We start from the raw sequence: 14,624 nt of genomic DNA on the forward strand, positions 1-14,624 counted from the left end.
CCACCTGTTGCAGATGACCAGTTCTACTTTGGTTGCTGCAAGTACTGCCTTCTCCCAGCTGGAGATGAAGACTAGACCGTTGGGCACGGTCTCTACTAGTTCTCGTACCTGATAATGCTTTTGTGGGACATGACTCAGCCTTGGCAATGTAATTGAAAACTATGATGCTTTGTACCAAAACTATGTTGCTTCCGCACACTCAAACTTGGTTTGTAATATTCTATTTCAACTCTGATGGATGTAATCCGAATGCTACTTGTGAAATGTTGTAACGGATGATATGTTGTGTTGAATCATTACGATCTTGGTTTGTATGTCGAGAGTTGGTTGAAATCCTTCGTGATTTCCGGACTACCGGGATTATGGGAGCTTAAGTACAGGAATTTAATCGCTTCGGTGATTGTTTTTGTACTTACGTTCTTATGATTTGGTCGGTTCTGTTACAATGGTCAGATAGGCAGACATACAGCAGACTTACACACACAACTTATGTTTGCAATCTAACATATGAGTCCAAATCATAGAGGTACACACGGATGTAAGTAATCCCCTTCTCACAACTTAAGTCCATTAACCTTGTAGTTTCAAGAATGGGGCCTTACATGTAAGAGTATGATGTGGTTGCAGGGAGTAGATCACATTCATCCTTCCTAGTTAACCATTCTTGCTCTTGTCGGATACTCTAGGAGCTGAAAAATTGAAAGTACATTCTTATATTATAAGCTTGTAGTAAGCACAAAAAAAGTGATAACAGATTCTCAGGCTAATCATGACAAGAAAGCAGCTTAAACAGATGTGCATGGCCACAGTAAATGGAATAGACCAGACCTAGTTCAAACAAACTGGATGGCCTAGTAATCTTACACACACAAAAAAAAATAGTGCAGCAGTGCAAAACTGCGTCTGAAAGTAGTAGATTCTCTGATATTCCTCCACAGGAAAAGTCATGAACACAAGCAACACATCCATATGCAACCACATATCACCTGTACTTACCAAGGCCCACTGCATCTGACCCCTTCATGAAACTGAGCCTCGTATAGCTGCCCGTGAACATTCTTCAATACAGCAACATTTTACAAATCAGGCAGCTTTTAAAGCAGAACACAGTTTCTCAACTCCTAGTTCAGGTCCAGAACTCATCGGAACATGCAAAATGCTAGTGGGAACAGGAACAGGAACGCTGCGTAGGCCCATGAAAACCAGTGAAATAAAGTAAAACAAGATAACCACCAACACTACAGACATATGATGGAAGGGCACCATTCGCACCGACATGTTTTAACCTAATTTCAAACTCTGGCTTCGCATAGCATTTTTATTTTGTTTTTATCAACAACTCCCCTTACCCTTTCCAATTTCTGTTTCAAACAATATAACCACCAGCGGAGCTATGTGTAGGCCCATCCTGGGCGATGGCCCCTGCTTGCTCCATGCAAATTTCTAAAGACTCAGCCACTAGTCCACGTGCTTAGTAAAAATCGAGTTGATCTGCTAGTCTGCTATACGCCTATACATCTCTCAATTCAACTCTGCTCTCGCTGACCGTCATAAGCTTAGCTGCTTGTTCACTGCTCATCTACGAAATGGCCCCCTCTTGGTTTGGATGCAAGCTCCGCCACTGAATATAACCCACGTACAAAGATAAAGTGAGTGTAAAACAATTCAATTAACACAGGAAACAGAACACACTAAATTTTCCAACACACCATAAGAAAATGAATCCATCACAACATTTAGGAGAAAATGACATGCAGATGAGGTTAAAAGGTTTCACTAAAACCTCACAGATTTTCTATTTAAAAATACAACATAGAACCATGCACTTTGTTAGAATGTTAGTGCTTCTAGTAAATACACTGATAAATTTTGGGTCATTGAAAATAACGCACCTCCATGGAACATCACCAACAAGCATCCAATCTCCATCTTTGTCCTTGTACGTGAGAACAAGATCAGTGCCATTTTTACGTCTTCTATGATCCATCAGTCAGAACAAGATCAGATAGTCCTTCTCTTCCCAATTTCCCATTAGATTCATTATGGCCTGTAGGAACAGATAACATTTCAATTACCGTTCCACCATAGGAAACCACATCAAGTCAGTCTTCTAACTAAAAAGGACAAATAAACAAACAATATTGTTATTGCACTTATCTCTGCACGTCTCAAATGCAACATCAAGGACATTTCTAACAAACTGCAGTTCAGCACAAAACGCATGAAGCACCATCGTTTTTTTAATGAAAGGAAAAGATCCAAAGCAGACAGCCATCGTGGGTAATAGAAAGTACTAATACTCTAATAGTTAATCGGTGACACATCATGCAAGAGATATCATGATAGGGGACAAGAAGGAATCCAGAAAATAGAGACATCAATTAGCATTCAACAAAAACATAGGTACTTGTTCAAAATGAATTTAAGGAATAGCCATACTGCAGAACTAGAGTGTAAAACGCCAAAGATGACAACATCATATTATATAATAAGCATCATGCAGAAATTTCTAACCTACATGAAGCTAGATCTACATCTACTATAAAGAATGCATATGTTTAAGAAAAAATCAGCTAACCAAGAAATGTTATGCACATAGGCAGACCAAAATCACTGAACTGACAAAGGATCAGAGCCAACACAAAACTCACCAACAGTAAAGCAGCTGAACATCTTCTCCAGTGCCAACGAGAGATCCTTGTAGTTTTTGTACATCTTAAGGTCCACCTTCCTGAGGTATGGCGCACCATCCATGCTAACCTTGACATAGAGGCAATCTTGTACTAGTGCCTGCTTAGCCTCATCGTCGTCTTTGGTTTTCAGAGTGGGCTGGTTCATTGCCATAGTGTTCTTTCTGTAACTGCGGATTGGTGGCCATCCTACCACCTGTGCCCTGTTACAGATACTCCAACAGTCAATATCCACTCAATATTGCCCTAGTTTGCACAACATACCAAAAATTACAGTAACTTCAGCTGAAAACAATTGCCGGATAAAGGATCTTGCAAGTACGAGATTCCCAAATGCTAATCAGAGAGCATAGAGGAAAATAGGCTAATTGTGCACTCCCTAGCTACCTTATTGCAAGGAGTCTGGTACATTGTCATCACGCAAATTGAAAACACACACAAAAGTGACATGTTATCTTGTCCCTGCAACGTTCTTCTTTGTTTGTTCTTCTTTGTTTAGATAAATAGTAAGAGTTCTTTTACAACATGTTTATTCGCGCCTCTGCATTCATGAGTTGCCAGATTTTTGCTTCAAATTTCATGTAACATAAATTGATTAACTCACAGGATTGTTCATTTTAATCAAGAAATATTGGTAAAAGAATATTTTTTGAGATGTGGATGAATTGTTTTAAAGGAAAAAGAGCAGGAGAATATAAAAAAAAAAACAGAATGAATAGCCAACTTTCTATTCTCTTCTATCTTTATATGGAAAAATACCTAACCTGCCAAGAACATTGAGTAAGAAGCCTACTTCTATTTCAAGAAACATCGTAAAAAGGCAGAATAAAAGATCAACAATCACCAAGTAGCATTTTCTTTGTACATAAGATCAAGAAGTAACAAAATAACGCTTCTTTTTATAAAAAGAAAAAACACAAGAGCGAGTGGCGAGTGGACCTACTTAGCCGCCGGCGCCCGCGTCTTCTTCTTGTCCTCCTCTTCGTCCTCTGCCGGCGCCTTGCCCCTTGCCGCCGCCTCCCGCCGCACGATGGCGTCCGTGAACACGCGCTTGGCCCCACCCTTGGGCAGTAGCTCCAGCGTGAGCGGTGTCCCCGCCGCAGCCTCACCGCCGTCTGCTTCCTCCGTGCCCGGAAGTCCCAAGCGCAGCTCCGTGGCCGCCGCCGCTGGAGACAACCCGATGTAGTCCCGTTCCTGTGGCGGCGCCATGTCTATCCAAACTCCACGAGCATGACCAGCTCCGGGAATCTCGGGTTCTTACGGGATTGAGGGGTCAGAGGAGAGGGAGCCTGAGAGGGATGGGTTCGGGAATTCCTGGGTTCAAGGTTTCTTGGCTGCTGCTGGGGCTTTTACATTTTTATTATTATTAAACCCCATTGACACGGCTCATCCATAATGGCTTCATCAGTGAAGTCAAAGTCGGTGAAGCTAGAAAAATTGGATTTTTCCGGCTTCTAGCTCATTTTAATCCCGGCTTACAAAACAGCTTCACGCCACAGTGTCTCGATTTGCGCAAAATAGATAAAGCCGAAGCCGGCATAAGCCGTGTCAACGAAGCCCTATGATGGGGGTTCATCCGATTATCACTCTTAGGATGGCACTTACAACTTTGTCAGATGAGAGAAGTTTGAGTTCTTAATTTACCACATTTGTGCACGTGGCAAGCCACGCCAGCCCGACACGCTGGCGCCTAGTCAGAATAGACACGTGAAATGTCCTTGCTGCCCCTCCCTCTCCGACAACCAGGTCCCGCAACTCCCATCGCTGTCAGGTGGGCCCCACTCGTCAGCTTTGTCTTCCAACCACCGTGAGCTGAGAGAGCAAGCTGCGCGATCCAGCTAGCGTGCCATTAAAGAGACCTCTTTCCCCCTCGACCAGCCGCGACAAGCGCAGAGAGCAGCACACACAAGTACCACACGTCTCCACGAACCAACCCACCATTCCAGCCATGGGCAACCGTAGGAAGCTCATGCACTTCCTCCGCATCGACCCGGTGGCGGCGGTCTCCGCTCTCTCCTCCCCTCGGTCTTTCTCGTCCAACTCCTCCTTCTCCGATGACGACGGCTACAACTCCTCCTTCCAAGGCTTTGTGTCGTCCTCGCTGTCGCGGTCCTACAGCCCGCCCAAGTCGCCGTGGGCGCGCCTCCCGGGCCTCGGCGGCGCCGGCTCCGGCGACACGACCGCGACCAGGCTCATCGCATCGCTCGTCAAGGAGGACGGCAAGGTGTACTCACTGGCGGCAGCCGGGGACGTGCTGTACACCGGCACGGACTCAGAGACCGTGCGGTTGTGGCGGGACCAGCGCGAGCTCGCGGGGTTCCAGACCGGGAGCGGGCTCGTCAAGGCCATCGTCGTGGCCGCCGACAGCTGCATCTTCACGGGCCAACAGGACGGCAAGGTCCGAGTGTGGCGCGCCGACGGCGACGCCGATGGCTACCCCGCCGTCGTGCACCGCCGCTCGGGGACCTCCTGGTTGGCTCCATGAACCCCTCTAGCTACGTCCTCTCGCCGCGTGGCGGGGCGGGAGGGGCCGGGACCGCCAGCGCCGCGCGGTGTGGCTCCACCACTCGGACGTCGTGTCATCGCTCAGCCTCGACGAGGGCGCCGGCATGCTCTACTCGCCCTCCTAGGACCGCACCTTCAAGGCGTGGCTCGTCTCGGACTACCGGTACCTCGAGTCCGTGCCCGTGCACGACGACGCTGTCAACACTGTCACCTCAGCTGGGTTCGGCGGCCTCGTGCTCACCGGCTCCGGGTCCATCCCGCCGCAGCTCGGCAAGCTCAGCAACCTCAAGAACCTGCTCATGTGCAATGTTCGGACACCGTTGATGGAGGTGGAAGACGAAGCTGACAAGTGGGGCCCACCTGGCAGCGATAGGAGTTGCGGGACCTGGTTGTCGGAGAGGGAGAGAGAGGAGCCAGGCAGGGGCAGCAAGGACATTTCACGTGTCTATGTTGACTGGGCGCCAGCGTGTCGGGCTGGCGTGGCTTGCTAAATGCGCAAATGTGGTAAATTAAGAACTCAAACTTCTCTCATATGGCAAAGTTGTAAGTGTCATCCTAAAAGTGATAATCGGATGAGCGTCAATCTTAATAATGATAAAAATGTAAAAGCCCCGCTGTTGCTGAGCTCGTGAGTTTGCGAGTAGAGACGGAGGACGAAGCAGAGAGGACAAGGGGAACGTGGCCAGGCGGGGTTTATTGGGGCGCTTTTGCATAGAAAACCTTGTATCTGTCCTTAATGTAACTTTAGCTGAAGGCTTAGATTATGGTATGTTTTGTATTCTTCAATTAAAATAGAAGATACCTAATGCGTTGCTATGAAAATTTTCAAAAATGAAACTATTGTACATATGAGTATATCTGGTTTATCAAAATTGGACATGATAATAAAAGAATATAGTACTCCCTCCATTCCAAATTACAAGTCACTTTGATATTTTTTAGTTCATCCGTATAAAAAATTAAAGCAACTTATAATTTGAAACACAGGGAATAAAAAACTAACCGAATTTAATCGAATTAAAAGATGATGAAATGACAAAACAAATAGCAATATATGGATGTCTTCTATGAGCTTGTTCGGCTGGACTAAAAAAAACATTATTCATGCTGAAAATACTGTTTATACTGGTTTGTTGTGAGAGAAAAACATTGTCCCGGCTAGAAAAACAAGCCAAACAAGTCGGCTCGTTGCTCAGCCGAACAAGCTCATAGAGATATATTTCGAATATATTGGTCCCATTTGACTTGCTGAATCTTGGCTGAAAAATACTGTTCTGACTGAATTATTGTGAGAGAAAAACACTATTTCGGTTGAAAAAACAAGCCGAACAAGTCGAATATGGGGTAAGCCGAATGGGGCCATTGAAAGTAGTAAATGCGATTAGTGGAGATGACATGAATAGTTTATTAAGAAGTTTAAAGTTAGTAAAATGAGATAGCTATTAGTGGGAGATAATATAAATAATTAGTGAAAGATAAGCTAGATGCCTTGCATCCTACGGTAGAGCTTGCAGTAAAGATTAGTCTTACAAGAGATATATAGATGTTGTAGTGATTATCTTTTGCATTGGAGGGAGGCCTGGGCCAGACGGCCAGTACCTACAAGTATCATAAATCAGATGATTCTTTTATTATTATTTTCTGAGACGGGGTTATAAGAAATTAGAAAGGTTCTGAGTTGACAGTGTTCTACTGAAGCTTTTATAGGAATTTCCCATTCCATTACTTGACCATGTCAGCTAAATCGCTTGACACCAAATACATAAATACAATCTGGCCCGGCCAACAGTGAAGGAGCAGCTCTTTCAGCTCATGCACAAGGCCTCCACCAGTGATAGTTTGAACTCATCCCCTTGCAAAGCCCCTACCACTTGTTGCGGGTCCATTTCCGGAATGATGTTGTTGATGCCCAACTGCACCGCCGCGCTAATGCCCTCGATGTAGACCACTGAAAGCTCTAGTTTGATTTTAGATAATTGATGAAACCTTAGTGTACTAACATTTGACTCTAAGTGAAATTGAGATAGGTTGGTACACACCAAGGGTGGATCTAGACGATGGCACTCATGGTGATAGAGGTGGCCAAAAGATGGATCAAAGTGCTCCAACTTGGAAAAGAAGAAAGAGAAAAACAAAAATGGGCTCAAGACAAAGGTATACTTGATAGGTCCATTTTTGTTTCACCAATCAAGACATCATAGAGGGTGTGATTAGATAGATAGCCATACTATGATGAGAGGAAATTCATGGTAAAAACGGCTCTCAAGTGCCACTAGCTAGGTGATGTTATTCATGCATATGCATTAGGACCTAGTGTGCTAACTAGAAACCCTTGAAAATGCTTTGAAAATAGGTTAACACACGTGCACAAGTGGTGGAACACTTTGGTGTTAGCACATGGAAGCAATGGTGAAGTGTTTGAGTTGAAAAGGAGAAGATTAGGGGCTCCGGACTCTGGATTTATGTGGTCTAGACCATGGCTCATGGGTCTGCTTCCTAACCCTAGCTTGGCGCGGTGGTGGCGCTAGCTCCGGACCCTGGTAGCAAGGGTGGCTGTTGTGCCTCGGTCCGGTTGGGAGCCCTTGGCCACGTGGCATGACATAGAAGGGATTACTGAGAAAGACATTGTGGTAGTGTTTGGTTTCAAGGATAGGATGGGGCAAGGTGGGATATTCCACTTCGTCATGGTGTTCGGTTCGAAGTCAACTAGAGACAGGTTCATCCCAATAAGAATATGTCTCATAAATCTAGAACTTAGCTATTCTGAAGATGACAACGGAGTCGAACCAAAAGACAGAGTATTGGTGGACAGACCCTAAAGGTGGAAGAACTAACTGGAGTACCCCAAGACTACAAATGCCCACCGACACGGTGCAAGCTAATTAAAATGACTGTGTGCTTTAACCCGAGGCAAGTCTCATTTATTTAAACTACAAGTTGAGTCATATATGTTACAAGTATTGTGCATTTAGTTGGTAGGAATTGGATGAAACTGTTGTTGCATATATAATCTTGTCCACTTTACACCTACACCCTTACTAGTATGTGTAGTCATGCTTATGCTTAGCCATGCCTAGACTGTGATTCTTGTCACCTGCATATAGGGTGGCAACTTATCTTACTCTAGTTACCTATAACTGATCATGTGGAGGTTGATAACTTGAGACTATGGGGGGTCCGGAGTTGTTGTGGTTAGTGTTGTTTTAGAGACTTGGGCTTGTTTATTTTGATCCTGCCTGGGTCTATTAAGGACTATATTGTTGTTCGGGCCTTGGTTGAGATTGAATGTACCCTCACATAATAGATAGATAACTTGTTCCGACAGTGAAGTCAAGTACCTCGTTTAGGTTGGGATCATTTTTGAATTGAGCCGGCATCATGGGGTGGGGAGTTTGGTGTGAAGAAGTGGGGACATCCATGCTTGCCAAGTTGGACTTGGGCGTCATGGGGTGGCCGTCTCACAGGTCTTGTTGCTCTTGTCAGACTCACCGTCGAATATAGTGAACGGTGACCCATGTGAACCATTGACCAGGATCGCTCGGACGTGCGATGTGGATTTTACCAAGCTAGTTGTAATCAATTCGAGGATTTTACCTAGCTGGTTGTAATCCCAACTCGACTGATCTCTATATATCTCATCTGTGCTTTTGCTTGGTGGATTATCATTCGACTAGCAGTATATTTCAAACTTATGGTTTTGTAGTCATTTTAAAACTATGTCGATTTAACTTATTGATTTCGAAACTTGGCATTGTATTATTTATTGTGAACTCAATTTCTAATATTATTTTCACTGCAAACTCTATGCATATGTATTTGCTTAATCGAGTATGATCTTGGTTGTAAACTGGATTATCGAGGTCCTTTATGACACTCAACAGACTACCAAATTTATATGGGTTAAAGTGTGAGCGTGCCAACATCCTTAGCGATGGCCTTCATACTTGAGCTCTTATAAATTGGGTGGTTCTATTACAAACATGTTGGAAGAAAAATCCTAAACTGTATCCTTAAAAACATAAAAATTGTCCCTATGCCAATGATCTTAGAAAACACCTCAAGCCTACCGTAAGAATAGAGGAAACCGCAACAGCTGAGCCAAAACCTTTAGATTCTTCTGTTGAGACCTCTCTCGAACCATCGCTTCCAACACAACTTCCGTATACGGAAGAAATTCAACCTTCAGAGTTGCCTTTTGAATTCAAGAAAACCTTCTTGAAGAGTTCAGAAATACCTAAAATTTCTCATACCAAAACAGGTCTTTGTTACTTTCACTTGAACCCAATCATATGGATGGATCCTTTCTTAAGGAAATTGTGAAGATTTTGACTTCAATTCTTAGCGATGAACGATTGAGGGAAATGGAGCTTTCTCCTAAGGGTTTTCAACTTTATACACCTTCCATAACCATTTCATATGCTATCAAATCATCCAACAAGAAGCCCTCTACAACCCCACTCTTGACTTAAGCATCATGTTACCTTTATTCTTAGCTGCTCAGTTTCTAAATGAACACCTTGTTTCATCCTGTGTTTTTAATGGGAATGGGGATCCTGATCTTCCATCAGGTATAGGTAACTATCGTTGTGGCAGAGAATGACACACCGATCTGGCTTCAGATCGAAAGATCTAACCCTACAATCTTAGCACCACAAATCCTCTGGTTATCAACTGAGACATGTATCTGGTTGACCTCGCCAAGAAGGCTAACTCCTGCCTGCGCAATGAAGAACACAAGCAAGAACAAGAAAGAAAGCAACCAAATTGCAGATGGATGATTAATCTCATAAAGTTGGGGTCTCACAAACCGATGAACGGTGAAACTGTTCTTGATAAATTAATATAAGCAAAACCCAAAACCTAATGACGATGGCGGCGTATGATTATAAAGGTCTTAGGGTCGTCGCCTACCCTGGACACGCCCCCTAATGGGCCCAAATATGATACACGGTCCAACGGACCAAAAGACGGTGTCGCAGCACCTTGGCAGATTATGGATGCTGACTTATTTTGACTATTCCCGTTGATTCTGAAGGCCTTTTGATGTGAGACCACTTGGATTGGCTTCCTTATCAAATTAGCTTTCCAACCATATGTAGATCGTCAAAAATGGAGTCTAGATGTGTCCTGGGTGACTAGTTTAAGGCAGACTAATTCTGAAGACCGAGGCAGACTCGAACTTGAGTTGCTTTGGGCCTCCACCTCGGGGACTCAAACCGAATTAGCCTCGGGCCTCCTTCTTGACTTGGACACCCTTGCTGGCCTCCTACCCCTCCATACCATATGCATGGGTGTTATGTCCTCATCATCCTCCCCTTCTTAACGAAAAGCCATCGTCGACATCAATTGTGCTTGAAACTGATCCTGCACAACATAAAGGAGAATGGAGTTGCAAAGACAAAGGGAACTGAAATAAGTGTGAGAAGGACCGTGACCATGTTTCCAAGAAATTTCAGCAAGCATGTAAACTCCATGATCTGAATGCATACGATGTATGTCAACAATATCCTGCAAAAGATTAGAACTAACCAAAGACAATACAGAAATAGATGGTCTAATAGACATAGGTAGCCACCAACAATGCTCCCCTTCTTGGAAGTGAACTTGTTTCTTTGAGGAACATGAGAAAATGTTTGTATTATTATGACTGCCCTCTAAACGATCATGACCTTGTACAACAAAAGGAAAATTCATATTACTATGAATATATACTCGATGTATCATATATTGTCCCTTGTTGTTATATTTGCCAATAGCATGATACGTGTATTTAGAAAACCAAGGCAAATCAGCATATTTAAAAAGAATCTCCTCCAAACAATCTAGGTTACACAAAACATCAAATTCAATGTAACCCAAAGTATGTAAAGAAGACAATAGTTTGAACTCGTCAGTTTTATTAGCAATGTGAATAACATGTTTATTTTTAGCACAAGTGACTGGTTCCAAAACATGTAAAACTAAAGCATCATCAACCAATTCATCTTTATCACAAGGAACTTCAAGCAGATTATCATGGGACAGAGATAAATTAAGAGAGGGTTCCACTAACAATTGCTCTATGATAGCATGGTTTGTGGAAAAAATTAGTACATTAAAACATTTCTCACCTTCCATGAGTGTAGCACCATGAGCATTATATGTGTTCTCAGCAGGAATATGTGCATTATGAAGTGATGGTTCTGAATTTGCATATGAGGTTGTGAGCTCCTTATTTTCTTCCATGTCATCCTCTTGCTTATGGATATTATCCTACAGAAGGTTAGTCATAGCAAGAGGAATAACAACGGACTCTTCCTCTAAATGGTGCACCTCAGCATATAAAGTCAAAATAGGAGGTGGATTATTAAAGGTTTCTCACATAAGGAGTTTTATATCATTCCAAGTTTGAGGTTTATCAGAAGGAGCTAAAGACTCCCACCAAGATAAAGCAGAATGTCGTAAAAAACACTAGCTGCATTTTTTACCTTCCTCCTTGGACACATAAAGCGGGTAGCAAATATGTTATCTATGGTAATTTTCCACTCCATGTACTCATCAGCACCTATACCATCATAAATCGATGGATACGAACAACTTGTCATCATTGTTAGAAGACAGCAAAAGACAACATAAAAGTATTATCCCTATCAAATGACAACGTGGTTGTCGTGGTGTCACTTTTCACAGCAAGTGGAAGCGTCTTGCCAAGCTCTTACAAAGTTCTTACCAACGCAAGCAGTGGGCGGTATAACTAGCGGCTGGTTCGTGATACTTGTGAGGCAGTGGTACCGAGATTGCAAGGCTCTTTTTCTATACTGATCTGAAGAGTTTGTGGAGCTTGGAAGGCACACAAAGAATAATATGTATATCTGGCACATAAGTTAGTAACAGAAAGTAATACTGAATTATAGTTCAAAGTACTTGTTCTCATTGCTGGTCTAAAATGTTTCAAGTACCAGGTGTGTAACAAACAAGTATGGTGGATACCAAGGTGACAGGGGTGTAAAAAACAAGTATGGCGGATAGCAAGAGCAACAAAAATAAGGAACCAGACAGCACACGCTAACACAACTCACTTTGGCCTTCTCTATGTGCTCCTCTAGATATTGTTCCTCTTTTGCCCCACTTTTTTCTATTTTTTTGGGCTGTCGTTGTTTTTTTGGGAAATTTTGACCTTTTCTTTTTATTTTTTGATATTTTTTATTCACTTAGGAGCACAAAATAAGTAACCAAAAAAATATAAGCTTAAACAAGTGAAAGGCGTGGCCTGTGGAAATTTCAGAAGACGTGCTCAAAATCGATAAAAAAACTTGTGACCACGAAAATAGGATCTTGTGACCAGTTTTTGACCAAATTAAATTTTTCAATCCTAGCAAAGCCTAGGGATGGACGGATCCAAAATTTTTTTTGATCAATTTTGATATATGGAACGTCGAAATCTAAGTTCGTATGCGAAAACTAGACTAGTTTTAAGAATTGGCTCTGAATTAAATGACAAAATGGGAATAATATGCGCAAAATTGGTCACGATAGTAAGGATTTGATGGAAACGATGAGGGAAAACACACGAACTGAACTCTAACATGACCTAACCAGCAACAAGACCTCGACCAGGACACAAACTCAACACGACAGACTCTAAAACTGAAATATACAAAGGCTACGACGCGGAAGGTTCTAGGATAGGAAAAAATATGGCACTGGACTATGGGACGAATGCAAAACACTAAAAATTAGGGGATAAATGTGAACCTAACAATATACCTTAGCTCTAATTACCACTTAATGGGAATAGCGATCCTGATCTTCCGTCAGGTACAGGTAACTATCGTTGTGGCGAAGAATGACACACCGATCCAGCTTCAGATCGAAAGATCGAACCCTACAATCTTAGCACCACAACTCCTCTGGTTATCAACAAAGACATGTATCCAGTTAACCTCACCAAGAAGGCTAATCTCTGCCTACGCAACAAAGAACACAGGCAAGAATAAGAATGAAAGCAACTAAATTGCAGATGAATGATTAATCTCATGAAGTTGGGGTCTCATAAACTGATGAACGGTAAAACTGTTCTTGACAAATTAATCTAAGGAAAACTCAAAACCTAATGACGGTGGCGGCATATGATTATAAAGGTCTTAGGGTCATCGCCTACCCTAGACACGCCCCCTAATGGGCCCAAACACGATACACAGTCCAACGGACTAAAAGACGGTGTCGCAGCACCCTGGTAGATTATGGACGCTGACTTGTTTCAATGATTTCTATTGATTCTGAAGGCTTTTTGATGTGAGACCACTTGGATTGGCTTCCTTGTCAAATTAGCTTTCCAACCATATGTGGATCGTCAAAAACGGAGTTCGGATGCGTCCTAGGTAACCAGTTTAAGGCAGACTGGTCCTGGAGACCGAGGCAGACTCAAACTTGAGTTGCGTTGGGCCTCCACCTCGGGGACTCAAATCGAATTAGCCTCGGGCCTCCTTCTTGACTTGGACACTATGGTAGAACCGACCGGAATAGCATACTTACGGAGGCGCTCATCTTCCACCAAACACTAAGCACCTCGAAAACAAGCTACAACGGGTGGTATCCGTCGGGCACACCCCAAGAGAGAACCCAAAAGTTCCACATTTTTTCCAAGGATCCAATAATGAGAACGAGTTACAATACAAGCCCATTTCATACATCAGAGTTTCTTAAAAAGTACATTATTATAATACCAAATATCAGAGTGTGGAATGATAAACAACGGAATTTAAAAATAAACATCTAGCGATAGGGACGAGGATCCATCTGAGCCCACCAGAAGCATCCTCCACACAAGGTACATCTCATGCATCACCTGCAATAGGGGTAAATAAACCCAAAGTACAAAATGTACTCGCAAGACTTACCCGACCAGTGAGAATAATTTCCCGACTCCAAGGAATATGAGAACCTTTATGGCTTGCTGGTTTATTTTTAGCAAAAAGCAATACTAATAGTGAGTCCTTATTTAGGTTGTTATTATTGGCCACGTTAAGTTATTATCTATGCAGTCTATGTAAGCACTTATTCTACTTTCAAGCAAGAGTTGAGCAATCAGTTCTATTTCAACATCTTCCATCTTTTAGTTCTTACTACGATACTAGAGTTAAGACAAGTCGTACCGACTCGGCGGCAATTCATGAACCAATATGCCTAGCTGGGTGCCCCAAAAACACATGCCCCGCTTGTACCCCAAGTACAAGCAGGACTAACCCATCACCCTCCTGTCCCAGGTGTCCAGGTCCCCATCCAAACATAGACTCCAAGCCCCCACTCCTGAGTCCCAGGCTCAGTCTAGTGCCAGGACCTCCACCATCTCCACCTCCAATCAGTCGGTCCAGAAAGAGTCAGATCCACGACAAGAGAGCAACAAGTCTTTCCTACGCCAATACCCAAGTATGCGCTCGGGACAATAGA

At 43.2% G+C, this 14,624-nt stretch overlaps 2 pseudogenes; one reads left to right on the top strand and one right to left on the bottom strand.

Moving 5' to 3' along the window:
• Positions 1 to 396: 396 nt before the first annotated feature.
• Positions 397 to 4,027, bottom strand: LOC136528066 (auxin-responsive protein IAA21-like; annotated as a pseudogene).
• A 611-nt stretch (positions 4,028 to 4,638) lies between these two features.
• On the top strand, positions 4,639 to 5,686 carry LOC136526160 (protein JINGUBANG-like; annotated as a pseudogene).
• The last annotated feature ends 8,938 nt before the right edge of the window (positions 5,687 to 14,624 follow it).

This window comes from Miscanthus floridulus, chromosome 19, assembly GCF_019320115.1.
Source record: "Miscanthus floridulus cultivar M001 chromosome 19, ASM1932011v1, whole genome shotgun sequence".
Classification (NCBI taxonomy): domain Eukaryota; kingdom Viridiplantae; phylum Streptophyta; class Magnoliopsida; order Poales; family Poaceae; genus Miscanthus; species Miscanthus floridulus.